The following is a 6,153-nucleotide window of genomic DNA, read 5'->3' on the forward strand; positions in this document are numbered from 1 at the left end:
CCTCACGCGGTGCATTGTATGCATTACTTAATGTTCTTTGCAGCGTCCCTTTAGCCCATAGCTGCAACCCCTTTCGTTCATTTTACTGTACCTCAGTTCGTATTCTCTTTCTTCCATCTTGCTTGCCACTCTCTCAAAGCAATTGTTTCAAAGTGCAGCTGCGATGTTTTCCTCCTGTTAAACTTTTAAAACCTTTTCATTCTCAGTTTCCCTTTAAGCTCTGAGTGACCTCATAGGTCATTTACACAGACAGGACACTTTTCTGCTCCTTTCTAAGTAATCTGCTCGCATCCAGACCACTTAAAGTCGGATTGTTACGGCCATTAATGTCAACCATTTTGAGGAAGTTTGTTTGTTACGTCCATTGCATAGAAACACTAACGGAACTTAGCCATATGTAGGTTTGGATTCGTAGCCTTCCATTAGTGATAATTTGCATCTTTGGATCCTTCTGCTGTTGCAAGATTGCTAGCTTTCTCTGTCCTTCTCTGTCTGACAGTAATGCATCGGATTCAGTCTTTTTCTTCTGCCTCATTTTCTCCATTTCCTTCAATCCCTTCTTCAATCGTGTGCTTCTAATCTCAATTCTATTTCTTCTGGTTTTTGATCCATATAGAACAACACACCAAATCATACCGTCTACTACTTTTCATTAAGAGTGACTGATATCAAAGAGTTAACAAGAACTTTTTTACTGCCTGGACAATTTTGAAGCTTTTCAGTCTTCTATGCTACAGTATTAATGATGCCACCTGAAATATTCATAATACCCCATTACCACTCTTTTCATCTACTGCTCAGCTTGCCCCTGTTCGATCAGTAAACTTTCTATCCTGTATATACTACTGAAAACCTCTTTCAATGCTTCCTGTGTGGTATACTTTTCGACTTCATTTTCTTTCTCTTGGTCGGATGCCATAACCTCCATTACTGTATTAAGTCATTTATTAAAAGAATTTCCTTCAGTATTTCTGTGTTATTCTTTTCAATGCTTACTTACTTTTAATTTACTATAAGTAACTCTATCAAGTCTGCAAGCATCTTTTTTGTAAGTTTTAAAGTTTCGTCTGTGTCACCTTCTTGCTAATATATACATATATATATATATATATATATATATATATATATATATATATATATATATATATATATATATAAATTTATAAATATATGCATATATATACAATTATATATATATACATATATATATATATATATATATATATATATATATATATATATATATATATAAATATATATATATATATATATATATATATATATATATATATATATATATATATATATATATATATATATATATATATATGGGTGGGGGTCGGAGGGGAAGAAGGTGTTGGTCTCACACTTAAGGAACATCTTAAAGTCAAATGAAACTTATGTTTATAAAATTTAACACACTCAGATCTATCCTTATGCACGTTCCTTGTGTATCTAGTTACCCTCCGCTACAAAATGGGAATCTTTATAAATAAAACTCACTGAGCAGTGTCGCTGTGATTAATATCCAGTTCTGAAGAAGACTTTTATCGTCGAATTTATTCATTTTGTTTGTTATACGAAGCAGGGATTATGGGAGCAGATAATCGTTCATTTAATTCGCGATGAAATAGTGTCAGAACCGACAGGAAATTCTGTCGGTTTATTTCAGCGTCCGAATGAAAGACTGAATGGCAGGAGGTGATCAAAAGGCGGAACGACGAAGAATGCAAAAGAAAAAGAACACAGGATATCACAGGCGACATAGTGAATTATCTATATCGATATGATTAATGAGCGTTAATCAGACCAGCAGCGTGTACCATAACGAGGCTCGCGCGCTAATTACAGGTACCTGACGATCTGCATTTGAGATTAAGCGAATTGATGAATATTCCTACATCATGTATATTACGACCATTAATTGATTATGTCAGACAAGGTTATTGAAAATTTACTGCCGCCGTTACGGCGCATTAGGGGTCGCCGTGCGAAATTTGGAAAGCGGATTTCGAAGCCGTTTGCCAACGCTTTCGGAGGCGGGCTGTAAGGAGAAACGAGCCTAATTTTGCAATGTGGAAGAGCTGGCGCGATATGATGGCTCCTTTATTTATGAGAATAATCATTCGCTGTAATTGCGCCGCGAATATTATGTGGATAATACGGGAGAAATGTCACTGATGGTGTTGTTGCTCGCATATCTGTCACTGTTAAAACTATACCGCACATTTGTTTCCAGAACAATATTCGGCATTTTCTTATTGTGAAATTTTTTTAATCTTTTGTCTTTTAATAGTTTGCAGCCTTTTTCCCTACGAAGTTATGACTCACCCTGATGATGTTTTGGTAAAATTTTTAACGAATTTTCTAAAAAAAATAACAAAATATTAATATAAAAGGTTGAAACTGGATGAAGTGTAGCCAAACAAGGAAAAAATTATTGATACAGAAAAAGTAAGAAAAATACTATGGTACAGCATACCTACAAATAACCCACACAATCTACAGTGTCTATTTTATTCTCATTATTACACTACGCACTAGTATCCTCTCATTTTTTTTTTTTATTTACCACTTCCCTTACATTCCAAAATTTATTTCACTTCAGATGCACGAAATTAATTGTTTGGTATGTTATTATTGAGGAAATAATCTTGAGCGTAAAAAAGAATTTAGAAAGCCATACTCCTTTTCTCTCTCATTTCTTGAATGTGAAGTATGCCTGGTCAAATGAATGATATCCCGTCTTCTACCAACATTCAGTAACGAAAGACAGATGGAATCAAAATTAACAACAAGGCCTTGTGAATAAAAGGACACGTTAAACGGGACTAACATTGCATTCTCCCTTTGTCGTTTCCCTGAATCTTTTTTAAGTGGGTAATATTGTTTCATTCGGAATTAAACACAATTTTTTTCTATTTTTATTTTTACTCCCTTCTATTTTTGTTTCCTGGAAACGGTTAGGTTTGAGTCGGGTATTGAATTCCCAATACCACCAGCCCTGCTGTTAAAAGAGATATTTTTCGGGGTACAACTGTTCACAGATAAGCAAAAAATTGATGTTAGCCTTTAAATCTAATCGAGTCGTCAATTCACTTGACAACTATATACCTTTGTAACCATGGTAACATGGTATCCACCACTTAATGAAAATCTCACCACACTTACGGCACAATATATAATCTACCAACGGCAGCAACAACAAATTTCACTCTGACTTTCCTGAAATGATAACACTTTTGAGAGACCTTTCATCTGTGGAAAAATGATAAAGTTTTTTTCAGTAAGTCGTTTACCTTGTATAAAAATGTGCTGAGTCACTCTGCATTACGTAGGTATGCTTTACAACTGTTAGGTAGAGTTCCTCTCTTTCCTTTTAAATAACGAGCTTGTTTACAGTAATATCTAGAGTAAACACTCTGAAAAATCTGCTTGGAAAACATCAACTAATTCCTCCAGCTCTCTCTCTCTCTCTCTCTCTCTCTCTCTCTCTCTCTCTCTCTCTCTCTCTCTCTAAACACTCTGAAAAATCTGCTTGGAAAAAATCAACTAATTCCTCCAGCTCTCTCTCTCTCTCTCTCTCTCTCTCTCTCTCTCTCTCTCTCTCTCTCTCTCTCTCTCTCTCTCAAAACACTCTGCTGAAAAAATCTGTTTGGATCTCTCTCTCTCTCTCTCTCTCTCTCTCTCTCTCTCTAAAAAAAAATCAAAAAATCAACTAAGCTCTCTCTCTCTCTCTCTCTCTCTCTCTCTCTCTCTCTCTCTCTCTCTCTCTCTCTCTCTCTCTCTCTCTCTACTCTGTGATCGATTGGTTCGCTATTAAGTGTGGCAGAATTATCCTGAATGCAATTATTGCACCTCCAAGCCCAAGCGGTTTTCCTGCAGCTTTTTGGCTCCTGCACATTCAGCAGTCTCTAAATTTTATATAGAAAAATATTATTTATCTTAAATATGAAAGACTGCCTATATGAGTGGTACGAAAACAATTTCATTTAGACTTAAATGCAAACCTATCGTATTTTGGTTTTTTTCAGAGGAACTTTAAAAATATTAGCTTTGAAGAGTAAAGCTTACCGAGGGTACTGTGACCTTCCATATATTGAACTTTACTTCTGTTATTCTCCTCTCCTTGTCCACAGTAGATTTTCATACGACATGAAATCAAGAATTGTTTCATGTCTTTATAGTTTCAGCAATAACACAACAGAATTATTTGTGCAACGAAGGTACCACACGAGTATGTTTTCTGTGTTTCACTTTCCCGTTGCCGAACTTTGCAATAAACAGTTAATATTTTACCTATACTAATGTCAAACTGAAACCGCGAAATGTTTGCTTAAGCTGTGCTACATGAGTGCAAACATCCATGGCTTCAGTTTTTTCACCATTATAGCAAAAATCTTGGCTACTCGGTACGAAATTCGGCGGCACAACGATGAAAGGTACTAAACAACGCCTTCAATAACCTATTTTATCACTTCTGGTGGTATTCCATGAAGTTACGCTTTGGAGTCTCGTTTAATGTCTGCTCGAGTGAGTCAGTTCTTTGTCGATTTTGAAGTTCCTTGTGTTACAAGATCAGAAAGCTTTACCCAGAACTTCCTTGAAGGAGACTTGTTACATTAATTATGAGAAATCTACAGAATGTCGTCAAGAAGTGACTGGTTCAGGATTTGTGACATCGCAAGTAGGTCATTCTCTTAGTTCTATTCAGAGTTACATCAGGTTGAATACAAAGTTAGTAAAATTTTCGTATTTTGCCAAGCAATGAATAAAGAGAGAGATAATGAGAAAGAAGAAAGCGAGGGATATGATTAAGACCTGAGCTAATAAAACGCATTGCACAATGCTATTACAATAGTAACAGTTTTTCAGCGCAGATTAATTGCATTTCTTTATCAATATTGATTTCATTAGAGAGCAGCTGGTGCGGGTCTCCAATTTGACTAATTATTCTCGAACTTCAATTGCTCTATGAGACAGGGCTATTAAATAGCTTTTTGTCACTGTATATCTATCTGTCGAAGGCTATACCTTGAACATATATTGGTTATTGATGAAGAATATGAAGCGATAAAACGCTATTGATACGATCTAACAACAGGGTTAAAACAAATGTGATTGATTTCCTTTAAAAAATAAATCTCATGAAATTTAAAGCTTCCATGAAATACATTCTAATCTAAAACTTTATGGATAAATTTCATAAAAAAATCTAGATGGTTAGAAATATATGGGTGTATTTTCATCAAACAGATTAAGCTATGAAAAAATCTAATCCATACGATGAAGTTATCAGAAATCGATTGAAACTGAAACAATTTTCACGAAACAACTCAAGACCTTTGCAGAATTATGGGCGCAATTTTCACCAAGAGAATCAAAATTATGGAACTCAGTAATAAACAGATCTGAGTTGTAAGTTATTTTCATTTTTGGAGGCCTTGGTCTGGATCTACAAGTGCCCATAGATGCAAGTTCATGGACTACATATGGAATTAGGAACGCAAAGAAAACATATTGATTATGACGAAAAATAGAGATATACAAAAGCGTATAAGGTTATACAATGTGAAAATATTTTCACAAAATGAACTCAAATACATGGATTATTTATACGATATGCCAATTACAAATGTCTGGATATACAAAGATTAAAGAATAAGTTGAAGAAACGACTATAGATCTGTACAGGAAAAATGTAAAATATAAAAAATCCAGATTTATAAAACATGGAGACCAATTTCACAAAACGTACTCATGTGAATGCTTGTTTCACAAAAAAAACTTGGAACCTGCGTGTGTGTGTATATATATATATATATATATATATATATATATATATATATATATATATATATATATATATATATATATATATATATATATATATATACATTTACATATAACTATTATGTATGTATATACACACATATTTATATACATATATATGTGTTCGTAAGATTATACACATACACATACACACACACACACACACACACACACACACATATATATATATATATATACATATATATATATATATATATATATATATATATATATATATATATATATATATATATATATATATATATATATATATATATATATATATATATATATATATATATATCATATGCCTTTTCCTTC

The sequence above is a fragment of the Macrobrachium rosenbergii genome, chromosome 20 (assembly GCF_040412425.1).
Source record: "Macrobrachium rosenbergii isolate ZJJX-2024 chromosome 20, ASM4041242v1, whole genome shotgun sequence".
Taxonomy (NCBI): Eukaryota; Metazoa; Arthropoda; class Malacostraca; order Decapoda; family Palaemonidae; genus Macrobrachium; species Macrobrachium rosenbergii.